Source organism: Xiphophorus hellerii, chromosome 20 (assembly GCF_003331165.1).
Source record: "Xiphophorus hellerii strain 12219 chromosome 20, Xiphophorus_hellerii-4.1, whole genome shotgun sequence".
NCBI lineage: Eukaryota > Metazoa > Chordata > Actinopteri > Cyprinodontiformes > Poeciliidae > Xiphophorus > Xiphophorus hellerii.
The window spans coordinates 34,787,563-34,804,246 of NC_045691.1; positions in this window are offsets into that span (position 1 = coordinate 34,787,563).

Consider the following 16,684-nt stretch of genomic DNA (forward strand, 5'->3'; position numbering starts at 1 on the left):
GATATTTTCTGAGAAACACTTAATTTGTGTTTACAGTAAAACCATGGGCAGTCTGGACAAACCATGAAATAGTGCACTTGACCAGTGAGGAAAAGAACATCTCAAACTGAGAAGGCAACAGAAATTACGTTGCCATTTTTCTCAAAGATTCAGTGTATTAAAAATGGTCTTCATGGAAGAGATGATGGAAAGGAGTTCTTGGAAGATTATATTACTTGAAAAACTTAACAGTGCAAAGTATTTGCACTCGACAAAGTACAGGTAAGCATGACAATGTATTAGCTCCTTTGCAGACAGGGAAAAAAAGACGGGTACATTTTCACCATACAGCTCAGACATTTTCTAGGAAAAAAAATTATTTTCTGAGCTCCAAAACTCAAACATTTGCTAGGCAAAAGTATTTGTACTTTACAAAGTACATGTAAGCATGACCTCAGATTTATAATATACAAATTTGAGATTAATCTCAGAAATTGTATAGAAAAAACAAAAAATTTAAGTCACAAAGGTAAAAAAAAAAAAAAGATAATAAAATAAAATTCCACTTTTCAAACTCAGAAATTTCCAAGTTTTGAGTTTTTTCTAATTTTTTCTAGATTTGGGAGCTCAGAAATGTCTTTATCTTTTCTAGAAAATTTCTGAAATTAATCCCAAAACTTGAGTTTTTTGGCAGAAATGTACTTTTTTTTTCTATCCACTTATCTCTTGTTGGTAAGCTCCAGAATCAGTCTCGACTGAGCGAAATGGCAATGTAGTAGTCCAGTACAGGTGTTTACACTGCACTTTGGCTCTTTGACCTCTATATACTTTGCTTCTTTTGATGTGCACTCTGTTTTACATTCTCCAGTTGGAGAAAACTTGGCAAACTTTAGACAAAGCTGTTTCCATTTTAAAATTTCCGCTTATGCCCCTCTCCGCTCACACCGGAGCCAGCTGGAGTTCCAGGGCCAGTCTGTCTCTAGCCCACATCATCTCATTGCTCCTGAAGAGTATATCAGGCAAAAGCAGCGTCATAATTAAATGCCCATGTTGCAAATCTATCTAATTATTCGCCTTCCTCCCTAGCCTTTTAATGAGAGGAGTAGCCACAGATAATGTGGGTAATTGGACAATGGGATTCACTCATTCATTTACCGACCATTGAATCTGCTCAGGAGTTAATGGATAATTCTGTTTCTCAGCTCTGGCTCCGGGGCTCAGCATCCTACATCCTGATGAGAGGGGAAAATAGGTGAAAAAAGTTGCTTCTTGGGTTTCATTAAATGAATCTCTGGGCTCTGTCGAAAAAACATACTGCACTGGAAGTTGTTTGAACCATAAATGGGTTAGATCTAAATACTACTTGCCAAGCCATAAAACCTTGCAAGGCAACCCACGGTATGCAATGTTGGATTTTCAAAACTCCAGACTGCTGTTTCCATTTTTGTATGGTGATGGATCAGGTTTTTGTTTTTTAAGCTACTTAGGCAGTATTTATACAGCCAACTGAAGTGACATCAGACTTTCTCAAAGCTTAGAATCAAATTGTGCCGCATTATGTTGGAGTGGCTCTGTGACTTTAGTTCTGATTTGATTTTGTTAATAATTTTTTGGTTGAGGTATCACTTTTTCTGACAACTATTTTGTCCGGTTTGAGATGTTGTGCAGCTGGATGATTTTTTTCCACTAACTTTTTTGGTTTTGAACAACTGCGTGACCTTGGCGACAAGGTAGTAAGGCAGGACCAAAGAGCAGAGGAAGAAAGAGGAATTTCGAACCATCTCTTCCATTAACCATAATGGACAAGGGTTATCTCCCCAATTCCAATATCTCTCTGCCCAGATTTCTAACTGGGCAGAGAGAATGGAAAAAGCAAATGAGATGTATTAGCAGAGCTTGCCAACAACTGATATGTCATCCAGGACATGTTACTGTGAAATATCGTCATGACACAGAGCTAGCATTACATGAGACTGTCGTACCACAACAGTTTTCAGTCAGAGGATTGACTCTGATGACAACCAAAGATTCTACTTGACCACAGGATCACCATCCACATCTCTTTGAACATATTTGGATGAGTTTCAACATTTATTTTCTTACTGGGATGAATAAACATTTTTTTAATTGAACTGAAAAATGAAAAGTAGAAATAACTATGTTTGTTTGGCAGCAAACATAGTTCAATCTTCTTGGTTCAGATTGAACTATGTTTGCTGCCATCTCTTATTTCCACTTTTTATTATTCAATGTCAAGTTAGCCTATAAAGTAGCTATTCAAGTCATTGTAGTTGTACAACTACAACTTCTACAGCTACATTCTACAAACAACAATGTAGTCTGTATTTTCCCTCAAAGCAGATGTGTTTTACTTGTGTTTCGCTTCCTGTCTCACTTCCCGTCAAATTGCTGCATAGTTCCAACCAGGGGTGAAAGTAGGTTTAAATTCTTGCAGTTACTATGACGATAATCACTGTACAAACCAAAACAAATAAAATCATAAATATTTTCCTGTACTATAGGTTACCTGTATGGATAACGCAGAAGTAGAAGCACTACTAACTACTCCATCAAAATATGGAAAAAGTAAATATATTGATTCTGCCATACGGGGTGGAAAGTAATTAGCTACATTTACATTTATTGATGTAATTACAATTTGGCTTTGTTTTGTTTGCTAGCAATGCACAAAATACTTTCAGCTTGGAGAGGAAAACAAATCAAAATAACAAAATGTAGAAAAAAATGTAAGCAGGTTGAGAGAATTTCCCACCGGAAGGCAAAATCTACAAACCCCAGCAAAAGCCACAGAGAGGAGGAGAAATCCCTCCACTGATCATTCAATTTGGCAGATAGCAGAGAGCAGTGAGAGGAACAAAAGGAAGAAAACAGTGAGAGGAAGGAGGAAAAAACAAATCTCTCAGGAATCTTCCATCAACCTGCTCCTTTAAAGGGACCCAGAGCATTAATCACTAGCAGACAAGTAGCATATTGTGTCTGTTGGTAATTGTGACTCTCAACCACACTTAGCCTATAGCTACTCTCAACATGAGCTGATAAACCACTCTATTACAGCAGTATAATGTAGGACACTTTGAGTCAGCGCCAGCCAGAGAGCAGAGCTTCCTGCAGCAATATTACAAAAGACCGTTTATCAGTTTTCAGTAATGGAGTAACACATGTTCTGCTGAGCCAGGGCTGGGAGATTTTCTGCTAACACCAACCTCATTAGAAAGAAATTGGTAGAAACAAAAGTTTACACTGACAAGACAAAGGGGGAAAAAATAGCTTTTTTCCCCAGCACAGCACTGGTGCTAACATTGTTTCGTGTTAGCACCAAAGTAATGTTTGGTGTGGAACTCACACCTCCAGCTAGTCATTATCACAATTGTTCCCAAATACCATAACTCAAATTTTAATTGCAGCACTATTAATTTCCACTCTAAATGATTCCCTTGTACAGACAATTTTGCTTCTAAATTGATCTCCCCACTCAAATGATTTCCCATAAACACACAGATAAAAAAAATATCTCAAGAAAAAGAAGTCAGGGGGGCTTTGTGAGTGAAATCATTTGAATATGGTTGCAGAGGCAGGCAAATTGGATCTGTTACTCCTCCAAGACTTTAAAACAAATATGCCCTTCAAGTGATGCGTTATCAACTCTGCACGACAAATAAACTATGCCTAGTTTCTTTTCCATTCCAAGATAAAGGGCCAGTCGTTTCGAATAAGGGCTGGCCGAATGAAATTATAAACCATTCATTAAATCAAGAGCACAAATGGAGATTTTTCTAATAAAAGATTGTCAAAGTTTAATTAATAGTAGTCGTTAGCACTCGTTTAAGACTTATCGATTTAGACATAACAATATGTTAAAATAATGTATCTTGCAACAGTCATTCTCCTCCTCCACCTCCCCCTCACACCCAGCTGTAATCAACAGATTGTTAGACATGCTTTTTCCGGAGCACTGACAAAAACTGACGTATGGGGGTCGAGGGGAATGTTCGTAATCCATTCGTCGCCGCAATTTATTATCTTATTTTAATTGTATACACAAACATTGAGGTGATTTAGGTGACACGGTGGAAAGATGAAATCCGTTTATATTAAAAGGGTTGCGCCCCCCCTCAGTCCCACACCGGTATCTCCTTTCAGTGGCTGCTTTTAACAACACACTTATTGTTTTATTGATCATGCTTTTATAGCTGATTTGACACCTATGTTATGTGTTAATAGAACTGCGTATACTTTTTTGACATATTTTAGGAGATAATGACCGTTATTAATTTAATAACTATTATATTTTATAGTAACACTATCTATCTATCTATCTATCTATCTATCTATCTATCTATCTATCTATCTATCTATCTATCTATCTATCTATCTATCTATCTATCTATCTATCTATCTATCTATCTATCTATCTATCTATCTATCTATCTATCTATCTATCTATCTATCTATCTATCTATCTATCTATCTATCTATCCATCTATCTATCATACTCTCTCAAAGTGATTCCAGTCTTAACAAGGTTTTTTCCTTTCTTTTTTTTTGTAAGAGAATGCTCCATTTGTCTGGGGCCTGTTGTCACCCGTGCACCCCACCACGGCGGCAGCGGCGGTGCGCGACTTTAATGGAAGCCGAGGGGAAACGTCCATTCAAGCCGGCATCTGCACTCCAGAGCCGCCATTCTTTTGTTCTACGAAATGATATCACTATTAAGGAAGCTATTCATAGCCGTGTAATTCCTCTTTTCCTCACTTAAATGCTTCCGGCTTATGGGAAAATTATACGACTCTGCCTTTTTTTTTTATTGCTTCAAAAGTACTTTGAGAATGTGTCATTTTTCAGGCAGTGTGCGTTTAACCTAGGAGGACAAAAAATATCCATGTTCAGCAAAGAGCAGGAGGATTAATATCTTTTCCTAACACACAAATTATGCAACATTGGCTTTGTACTCCGTAAATCAGCAAAACACAGCCCGACTGCCTGACGCTATGTGGGACACGGGATATAACATGTCAGGCTGAGGTGAAGCTCACGCATCAATACGGTCAGGCCGGCAACGGGGGCCACTGTTGGTCAATACCCTCTCTAAGAAGTGCACATCTGCTGAAAAGGGCACAATTTATCTATCAAAAGATTTATTAATTAATAGTTCATCCCGTCCCGTATTATTGAGGACAGTTGTGGAACGCTATTAGCTCTGATAATAAAGAGAGCGATACCTCCCGCCCACCTGAGCACATGGGAACACTCTGCTTCGTTTCTTTGTGGCCTTGTCAGCAAATGTATTCTTTTTGTTCTTTTTTCCCACAAAGCGGTAGTTAACAACTGATAGGTTTGTCAAACCAATTTAATTCTTTTTAAGTCTTCATAGCAATTATCTTTTTGCATAATCGGTTTCAGGACCTTGGAGGGTCTACTGGGTCTCCTAAAAATAATTGTTCTGATAATAATTTGAAGCTTTGTGGAAATTGCTTAATAATCAGATTCCAAAGTCAATATTGGAAGTTGTAGGCTGTGAAGACTTTATGGTTGGGCTCCAGCAAAAAAAATTAGGTCTTTCTAAAAATAAAATGTAGGCTGTCTTTGCCAGCTTCACATGAAAAGTCTATATGCATAGATATTCTGATACTTGAGTTTCTTGCATTTGTGGCGTGGCACTTAAAAATCAACACAGTGGATCCCCATATATGTTTTTTATTTTTATTTTTGTGGAACATAACTTCAGATTATTTGTGGAAAACTTTGCTATTCAAATAAGCTTATCTAAAATTTCAAAAGAAAACGCAACTTGGGAAGCTGAAATTCCTAGGGGCTATTCTCCTTCATAATAGTTTGGCTGGCAGCCAAACCAGCCAATCCAAGAGCGCCATTCATTTTCCTTGGCACTGATTGGCTGTACCACCAAGACTGAAGCTAGAAATCTTATCACTACCATTTCTTTTTATAAAGACTTGGCTACAAGGCCAAAATATGAATTAAAAGATCTATTCAAACTGTTGTTAATTCCCCCATCTCAGCACACATAAAAAAAAAGAAACACAAAGTCAGAGTAACATCAGTGGCAATATAGATCTATTATCTTGAAATATTCACAGCTGTTGCGGACCCAACATGGTGGTTATCTACTTTGAGCATTTGAAAGATTTCCAACTTAAAGGCAAGGAGATTGATTTTATGTTTGTCCCAATTACCCTTGTAATGATATGTATCCTGGGCTGTGGTAATGACAGTAATGAGAAACATAAAATGACAATGTGTAAAAACAGAGTTGGAATATCAATGACTTGCCAGACAGAGCTCTATGTCCGATGCAGGCAGTTACAAAGGAAACACAAGATCCATGGTCCCCAACAGCAGGAAAGAATAAATGAAAATACAGGTCTAACATGGCACTACTCTCAACTCCTTAAGTATATATGAATCACATCACCTATTATTACATTGACACAAAAAGGAGCTTTGCTTTATGAATGCTATTTGAAGAGGATCTCATAATGTGCACTGACTAAACCCAATCATAATCTGTCTTGGCCAATAACAACAAGACAATGAGAAAAGGCTTGATGTCATTTAGTCATTACGCTAATAGAAAGAACTGGGCCACCCAATTAGTAATTTTTGAAATGCTTATTGGTGAGAAAGCATCGCTGATCAATTCTCGCATTTGGCCTTGTGGGACTGGATTTGAGTCACTGCCAACACTGATTATTTGATGGAGCAAACTTGTGCATAATAATGGCCATTTTTTAATTTACTCCAGTGTGAATCATGTAAAGACCCTTTTTACTTCAGCACAGACTCCATAAAAAGCTCTGGTTTGAATAACACTGATGTAACATATTGTTGTAAAAAAAATAATAAAAAATTATACGTGAATAATGACTGGAGCAAATGTTACTAGAAACACAAGACAACATGCCATAGTACCACAATGTGCTACCATTTCTGCTGTAGCAGACAGGCAGATAGTACAATTTAGAAAGGCCAATTAATCTATGAATCAAGTTTTCAGATTGTTTGAGAAAGCAAAAGTATCCAGTGAGAACCTGTACATTCATGGTGACAGTAGGCACCATTAGCTAAAGAGTTAGCTATGCTGTCCATGACACCAAGAAAGCTAATGCTAATGCTATTCACTGTTGGGCTTCAGAGAGCAATTCTTGGGAACAAACCTTTCAATCATGGTTCCAGTTTTGTAGTTCTTGAGTATTGTTAACTCTGACTAATTGCTGATTAAGCCTAATTGACCATGGTAGGACTTTAGTCAGAATGCGCACAGGACATTAGAAGATATTAAACTGTTTACCGTAGTTCTACAGCGATGCATTCTGGGTAGAGAATAAGTGTAATTCGCTACACTTCATCGTGGGTGGAGAATGTGAGGAGAGGCAAACAGAAATCGTATCCACTAATTTCAAAATAAGAGCATTAACATTAATGTCTAACTACTTGAAAAATTCTTAACAGTTGATAACCAAAACTTCAACGCAGATGTCAAACTTTATTCAGCTGAAAGTTTACAAAAGAGCCAAGTTATGTAATTAGTGCTTATATCTGAAAATGTTATTTTAGGAGAAGCTAAGTATGCTACAAGTTTGCAAAACCACTAAATGAAAAATTGCATGGGGAAAACATGTCAACTGCAAAGACAAATTATTTGAACTCAGGAGCTTTTTGTGGCTAGCTAACAGCACTACCAACTGTGCCGTCGTGAAGCCTTGTTAGTTGAAACCTGTTGGTTAAATAAATAGTTTTATTTTAACATATTAATCTTCTTACATGTAGTCTTGTGTATTTTAGATCTGTGTTTTAGACAGTTTACTAAAATAGGACAAATTACAAAAAGATTAAACATTAAACACCAAATGTCTCTCCAGGCAAAAGTGTCAAAGGAGTGACACTTGGGTGTTCCCTGAACTATGTTAGCAAAATATAAGTGAAGATTTATGAAGTTAAAAGTTCCATAAGGACTGCTGTCCACATTTTGAAGTGGCAAGACTCACAGATTTAGATAGGTGAAAATGTTGCTTGAAATTCACAGGGTTTGTCCAGCAGTGACTTTAAGCTAAGTTTCTCTATGTTCTGGTATTTAATTTAGCAGTGTAATATTTTCCTCAGAAGAAAACTCTTTACATATCTAAACATGACACTTATTTTAATACAAGATTTAGTTTTCTATCAATTCATGTTTTGGAACATGTGGTTAATTTTTCCAAACAATTTATAATTATGTGAGAATCATTCATATTGAGGAGGATGAGCGCTCAGACATTAAATTAAATAAAGAATATAGACTGGTTAAAATAAAATAGATTAGTGGAAAGTGCTATGGAGGCCTTGAAATCTGAGCAATACAGTCTGTTAATAGAAAAAAAAATCTATTTAGCCTTTTAGTGGGTTGAATAACTTCAAGGCTTTCCTGAGCACCCCATGGATCATCAAAAAATCCCAGGTGGGACTATTGCCTTAGGAAATGCTCTCTTCCTCCACTGCGGAGAAAATCCCCAGTTGGTTTAAGTCATATACTGTTAGACGCTAAAGAATCCAATTTACCCCCAATCTCATACTTCTTTGATTTCCTTTACTTTGTAAGGTCATTTATCTGAAATCTTAATTTGCAAACTGTGATTTCTTCCCTCTGAGATGAGCAGCAGGAGTCCCTCCCCCCATTCTGCTCAACAGTCATAAAAGCAAGCATGTCTTAAACATCTTGAAGGGTGGAAAAACCCCAGAAGATAAAATACATTTGCAATTAGACCAAAATGATCTTGAAACTGAATTATTGTGCTCTTAATGGTTTGAGCAAAAAACACTCCCCAGCGTACGTAAGGTGAACTCTGTTTTAAGTTACGGCAATTTATGGTAAGTAGAACAGAACCACTGTAATCTGCTTTACAGTAATCAGTAAAAGTCTTTGCTAACCCTAATTTCTTTGTAACTACCAAAGTCTTTAAAGTTTTCCTTATTCTATTAAGCATCTATGTTCAGAGTCTTTTGTTGTGTTGGTAAGAACCTATGCTAATAAAAATATTCTGCTCCACTTCTTTAAAGAAAAGTGAGGCAACAATTTGCATAATTTATTTATGCTGATCAAGCAAGACTGTTCTTTGTTCAAAATACTTATTTCTTTACATGAAAAATAAAATTCAAGTGAACTTAATTTTGTCAAGAAAATTAAGCGCAACTAAACTATAAATTACTCAACTTTTTTAATGTAGTAAAATGAAATGTGAAAGTACACTGTAAATTCTAATTAGCTCAAATTACTTAAAAAATTATGGCAACTCATTGCCTCAAAAAAATCAAGTTTTTAAAACTTAAAAATATTAGTATGTGCAAGTTGTACTGTACATCTTAAGTTTACACAATTTAACTAACTTGATAATTTTGAGTTGTATTTTGAGTACAACATTGGTGACCATAACTTAAAATAGGCCAATGCTATAATTACTTATCAATAAAAGCTTAGTTTTTTGAGCAACAAACTACTTATATCAAAATAAAATACTTGATTGAAACAGTTCCTGGCTCCTGTTTTTTATCTATTACTTTGCTCAAACTTTGACAGAAATTACAGAGCACATTGACAGTTTCTTTTCTTTGGAAATGGTTTACTGATAGACATTAAAAACATGGCAATGCAAGAACATACTGATTTTTTTTAGTTTCTTTTACATTTTTTTCCTAATGAAAGAATTTGTTTATTTAAATTAAACTAAAAGAAGAAAAGAAAAGGACATGTAAATGGTTCTGTATGTTTAAAAGTTGTGAAGGACCAGGGTGACTCCTTTCGAGGTTCAGAGCCATTCAGTTCCTCCAAACAGTGCTGGTTCTCAGAGGGGATCCCTGCCCTGATGCTCCTTCCTGCTGGCCTCATCTGGAGAGCAAGGTCGCTGCTGCTGGCACCTCTGGCTATGGAGTGCCGGTTCCTTTGTCCAAATGGGCGCAGAGGCTATGTGTCTTTGTAGCTAAATCCTTGGAGCAGCACCTGCAGCTGTTATTGTTCTTGTTGATACCACCATTCGGATAACAGCCTGGTTTCTGGAGGGCCTTATGGCATCTTTGATGGTGACTAGAGTGAGCCACATCTCTGCAAAATCCTTCTCTGCTAATTTTTGGTGCCTCACCCCGTACAGTATTAGCTGTGCTTTGAGGACATCTCCTGCTGGTAAGTAAGGGAATTTCAAGGAGCCAACCTTTGCCAACAGGTCTACAGCAGCGATGCACTCCCACAGCAGGTGTCTCACAACTGGGTCGGAGACAGATGGCCATTGCTGGCATGCCCCGACTGCATGACGTCTGACTGGGAAGATCCCATGAGCCACCATCCATGACAGATTTTGGAGTCTGGTGGCACTCACAAACATTCAGATGTCAGACTGGAAATCTGGCAAAACCTTGAGGTCAAACATGAGTTTAGAGCAGGGGTCGGCAACCAATGGCTCCGGAGCCACGTTTGGCTCTTTCATCCTTCTGTTGTGGCTCCCAGTGAATTTGGGAAATAGAATATTTTATTAAAATTAAATCATTCAAAAATTATAAATTAAAATCATTTTAAAATAAATGTCTAAATCTGAAGATTATGGTAAACTTGTAACATTAAAACAAAAGTTTTGAACATTTTTAGCACCCAAAATATACGTCATGTTCGCCGATGTGCGACAGGCATTCCTGGCGAACCCCACATGTCTGGCAGACCGCGTTTTTTTTAGCGCACTGATTTATTGACTTTTTGATCCTTGCCTGGAAGATACATCATGAATAAATCCAAGAAAAGAAAACATTCTGAAGATGGCAGAACATTTAATGCTACGTGGACAGATCATTTTGCTTTCACCGCTGATGAAACTGGTTCACCAGTCTGCTTAATATGTGGCGAAAGACTGGCAAACAACAAGAAGTCAAATGTTGAAAGACATTTCAAGAGCAAACACTCTGTCTTTGCTAAAAAATATCCCGAGGGAGAGGAGAGAAAAAAGGCCGTTTCGGAGCTGATGCGAAAGGCTGAAGCGTACGGAGCCCCCTAGGAGACATGGGGAATTTTTTTCCTTTTGCGTTACCTCGCAAAACTTTTGCGTTACCTCGCAATACTGTACTGGTCAGTTATGCAGCATAATTGAACACTGTAAGCCTTTTTTACGGTGGGCGCCGTACTTTATGCTTTAATATAAGGTTATGTGAGGTTTTTCCATGAATGTTAGTATCTTTTTGTGAAATATCTGAAGTTTTATATCTTTCTTTAGGATAGAAAGGCGCCACAAACCTACGATATAAACAGAAACCTTCTGTAAGTAGGAAAGAAATAAAAACACATTATAATTTGGACTATTTCTGAGTTATTATCGCGGGTAATAAGTCATCTGACAGTTTTGATTGTGTCTCTGTTGTGTTCGTAGTCTGAATGGTTTAATGGCTTTCAGTGCCGCTCCATCTTAGCCTTAACAGACATAAACATACAGGAAAAAATAAATCGATTTTCAATCAGTGTTTTGCACCAAACAGTTAATAATAATAAACAAGTTTTCACTGAGGCTCTGTAAGAGCCATATGAATGAAATAAGTAATTATTGATATGACAGGAGCAGCGGCTTTGACACTTAGGTGTGTCGACGTGGGAGTGACGTCACCAGGTATGAATGGGAAGGATACTGGCTTTGTGTGTATTAGGAAGCGGTGAGCGGGGCGGTCAGTCCTTGCAAAGTTTGGAGCATGATGATCAAAATGGAATAAATCGATAATTGTGACAGAACAAAGAAGAGGTTTGGAGTTGATTGATACACGGACAGATGAGATTCCCCGAGTTAACCCAGTGCGGCCCTTTACCATCATTAGTTTGTCGTGTTTTTAATAATAAAAACTTGCTAATAGTTGTCAAGAAAATCCGAGCTCATCCCACTTCCCCATGCTGGAGATTTTAGTTTAACAGTAATAATAAATAAAGTTATCTTTAAAATGAATCACTCAAGTAACATCTAGGCCCAACAGTAGACTTAGGTGTCAATAAAATAAATCTGGTTGTGTGTGTTGTTTTTGTCTAAAGCAAACTTTGCTTTAATTCTACTTTTCTCTATTTAATCATAAGAAATCATAGTCAGACAGAGAGAGTCATGAAACAGGAAAAGCAGGTTTCCTGGAAAAAGAGGAAGTTTCCAGCCTGCAGATTTATAAAAATAGCTGAGACTATTTCTTATTTTAAAGGTAAAGTTTTAAAAGAATGAAATCTAAACATTTTGAGTAACTTGATAAGATTCAAAGTAAAATACTTATATTAATATTGGTTTACTTGTAATAATATTTACACGTACATTTGTGGGAACACTTACAAGAAAAATAAGTAACTGTAACTTTGGCATCAAATAATTAGAATCATGGATTATTCTTGGTTTCTTTTCAGAAAAACATCTGTAATAACTCACATTAGGATTATAATAAGGATAATTAATAAGTTATGGTTATAAAATCATAAATGAATGATAAATCAGAGAAGCTGAAGAAAATAAATGTGATATAAGTTATGGTTATAAAATTATAAATGAATGCTAAATTGGAGAAGCTAAAGAAAATAAATGTGATATAAATGTGATTTTGACATTGAACTTGAAATGGTGTAAAAGGTGTAAATGCAATTAAACATCACTGATATGTTGGAGGTAGAGAGTAGGTGAAAGGTTGTGCAGGCAGCAGACACAGGAGGTTGAGCAACCCTGAGACATTAGCACAGACATCAGGACATAATGTCGGGACATATGAGGTTGAGCAACCCTGAGACATTAGCACAGACATCAGGAAATGTCTGTAAGACAGTGATGGATATGAGATCATCTGTCTAAGCAGACAGCCAATGAAAACGCACCAAAAGGTGGATAAACCCTATAAAAGGTGGGTGCAAAAGAGGAACCTTTTGTTGGATCCTCCGGGCAGCTTCGAGCCAAGATCGAGATGGACAAAGAACTCTGCAGCTGAAGAAGAGCCGGGGCCACAGAGCTGAAGACTGTCCTGCCATGGGGACCAACCCGTCTGGCCCACAACCTGTGGCTTCAAATCGCACTTCTCTCATCAGCTGGGTTCAGACCCCAAAGACAAAGATGAAGACAAAGGCAAAGACAAAGAAGAAGAACTGGTGCCTTTTTTCCTGCCAGCACCAAGTCCTGTGTGACCTCACCATCCATGCGGAGAAGAAGCTCATCAGACCTACAGAGATCCCTGCCTTCGCCGATCAACATCTTCCTCCTGCTGCAACACCTTCTTCATCATCAAGCCAGGTCTGGGGTTCGAAACGCCAAACTCCGTCCGTCTCTCTCAAAGGTTCCCTTTTTTAGTTCTCAGTGTCAGCAGTAGGGAAAGACAGACTAGATGATTGATTTTACTTATTTGATTATTTCTGCTACTGAATTAAGCTGTACTGACCCTTGCAAAAATGCCTTACTAATAAAATATTTAGCATAAAGAAAATCTAAAAGATGTTGTGGACATTCAGTTAATGAGTCACCTTAAAGTTCTTTGATGGTTGTAAAATAGCTGTGATGTTTGATTCTGGAGAGGAAAAAGTTTAAAATGTTTTTAGGTTGCTGGTAGCCCAAATTTAAAACGTCATCCTTGGGACTCGCCCGAGTCACTAAAACCTACCTGGTTCAATAACAAATGCAAGTTGTAAAATAGAGAACGAGCGACCGTTAACAGGTGTGCTCTGTGAAACTAGTTGGCTGTAGGCTGCTCAGTCTGGCTAATTCACAGGGGGAAGAAGGGTGGGACACCTGGATGTAGGCCGTCAGAAAACCAGGCGAATCGGTTCTCGAAACCAGCTTAAACAGAGTTTACTTCAGTTCTGGACAGGGTAAATCCCGGCAGATTTAGGAAACTCAATTAACCCGTTAGAAGGAGAGCTGGTAGCACATCTCCCCTCTCAGAAGAGGAAGTAGAGAGTGAGAGAGTAGAGACAGAAAGGAGGGGGGGGGGGGGTGTTGCGCAACAACATAGTAAAAACTGTTTGGTGCAAAACACTGATTGAAAATCGATTTATTTTTTCCTGTATGTTTATGTCTGTTAAGGCTAAGTTGGAACGGCACTGAAAGCAGCTCTTTAAACCATTCAGACTACGAACACAACAGAGACACAATCAAAATTGTCAGATGATTTATTACCCGCGATAATAACTCAGAAATAGTCCAAATTAGGATGTATTTTTATTTCTTTCCTACTTACGGAAGGTTTCTGTTTATATCGTAGGTTTGTGGTGCCTTTCTACCCTAAAGAAAGATATAAAACTTCAGATATTTCACAAAAAGATACTAACATTCATGGAAAAACCTCACATAACCTTATATTAAAGCAGAAAATACGGCGCCCACCGTAAGAAAGGCTTACAGTATTCAATTATGCTGCATAACTGACCAGTACAGTATTGCGAGGTAACGCAAAAGTTTTGCGAGGGAATGCAAAAGAAAAAAATTCCCCATGTCCCCTAGAGGGCTCCGTACCGTACTACGGGACACAGAAGCAGACTGCGCATTTTTTGGTTTTCTTGGTTCGTTCAGTGCCGGTGGATAATATTTGGATAAGTTTTGATTTTTATCTCCTGAATAAGAGGAGGACAGGTGATTGCATTCTGTTTCTATTTTTCCTTCAGTGCTGGTTGGGTAAGTTTCGATTTTTATTTCTTAAATACAAAGACCCAAATAGACAGAGGGTATTTTGTTTGAAATTGAGCATCAACAAAGTGTAAAATGCGTTTTGTTACATGCAGAAATAAAATTTTGTGTTCTCTGCAGCAGTTCGTTGATTTCATAAACGCAACATAGTATCGATTTTTGTACATAGCATATAGGTTTTATATATATGACGTCAAAATGGGTTGTGGCTCCAAGTGCTTTCTTTTTATTGGGAGGCGGTCCCAAATGGCTCTTTGAATAGAAAAGGTTGCCGACCCCTGGTTTAGAGTAAACCAACATGGCCGACTAGGAAGAAGCTATGGCATTCTTCCGAGCAGACTAGTTCATCTTTTAGTCATCTACTGATTTTCGGGCATGCGCATAAGCCGCATCATATTCCCCTTATGATATGATGCGCATATCATAAGGGGGATAAGAGCGTGACACTTGCACAGAAATTATTTTCTCTCTATTTTCACTATTTTCCTCTCTTCCTCTGCCCATACTTTCAGAGATGCCCCTGATCAAGCCCGGTTATCAGGTTAAACTTGTTAACAAGAATAGGCTACTATAGTTTATTTATGTTCAGAAGTGGGTAGTGCTGGTTACATTTACTTGAGTAACTTTATGGGGAAAAAGGTAGTTATGAGAGTAGTTTTACTGCACTGTACTTTTTTCTCTTACTTGAGTAGATTGATTTTGGTTTTAAAGATACTTCAGAGATGGGAAACCTTAACCCTTCACCCTTGGGAGCAGGTTTTTTCATTGTGGAAAGATTGATTACCCTCTGTAATCAATACAGGGTCTAAGTGAGTCCACGTAGACCCTGTATTGATTACAGAGGGTTAAATAATATAACAGGCTGCACAGTGGCGCAGTTGGTAGCACTGTTGCCTTGCAGCAAGAAGGTCCTGGGTTCGATTCCCGGCCGGGGTCTTTCTGCATGGAGTTTGCATGTTCTCCCTGTGCAAGCGTGGGTTCTCTCCGGGTACTCCGGCTTCCTCCCACAGTCCAAAAACATGACTGTTAGGTTAATTGGTCTATCTAAATTCTCCCTAGGGGTGTGTGTGTGTGTGAATGGTTGTTTGTTCTGTATGTCTTTGTGTTGCCCTGCGACAGACTGGCGACCTGTCCAGGGTGTACCCCGCCTCCCGCCTGGAACGTAGCTGGAGATAGGCACCAGCAACCCTCCCGACCCCATTAGGGACAAGGGTGAACAGAAAATGGATGGATGGATGGATGGATAAATAATATAACAGTTAAAAACAAGTGTCCCCTGCCTCTGTTATCGTCAGCTTTCGAACCAGTTCATGGAGCCACCATCTTCTCCAAGCTGGATCTAAGAAATGCTTATCACTTACTCCGTATTCGCGAAGGAGACGAATGGAAGACAGCGTTTAAGATGCCCATTGGTCATTTTGAGTACTTGGTGATGCCATTTGGTTTGTCTAATGCTCCTGCCTTTTTTCAAGCCCTGGTCAACGATGTAGTAAGGGACTTTTTGAACATTTTTGTGTTTGTCTACCTCGATGATATTCTGATCTATTCCAAGTCTATAGAAGAACACAAGCATCATGTCCGTCAGGTCCTGCAACATCTCCTAGAGAATAAGTTATATGTCAAGGCTGAGAAATGCGAGTTCCACAAGTCATCTGTTTCGTTTCTGGGATGCATACTAGGGGGCGGACCGGTAAGGCCTACGGAGGAGAAGATTCGGGCTGTCTTGGAATGGCCGACTCCAGAGACCCATAAACAACTGCAACGCTTCCTCGGGTTTGCCCATTTCTACCGCAGATTCATCCGTAATTACAGTCAGACTGCCTTGCCACTTACTGCTCTCACCTCTTCTAAGATCCCCTTCAGTTGGACCCCAGAAGCTGATGCCGCCTTCACTTGACTCAAGCACCTCTTTGCTAATGCCCCCATTCTCATCCAACCAGATTCCTCAAAACAGTTCGTGGAAGTTGATGCATCTGATGCCGGAGTCGGAGCTGTTTTGTCCCAGATCTCATCCCAAGACCATAAAACTCACCCCG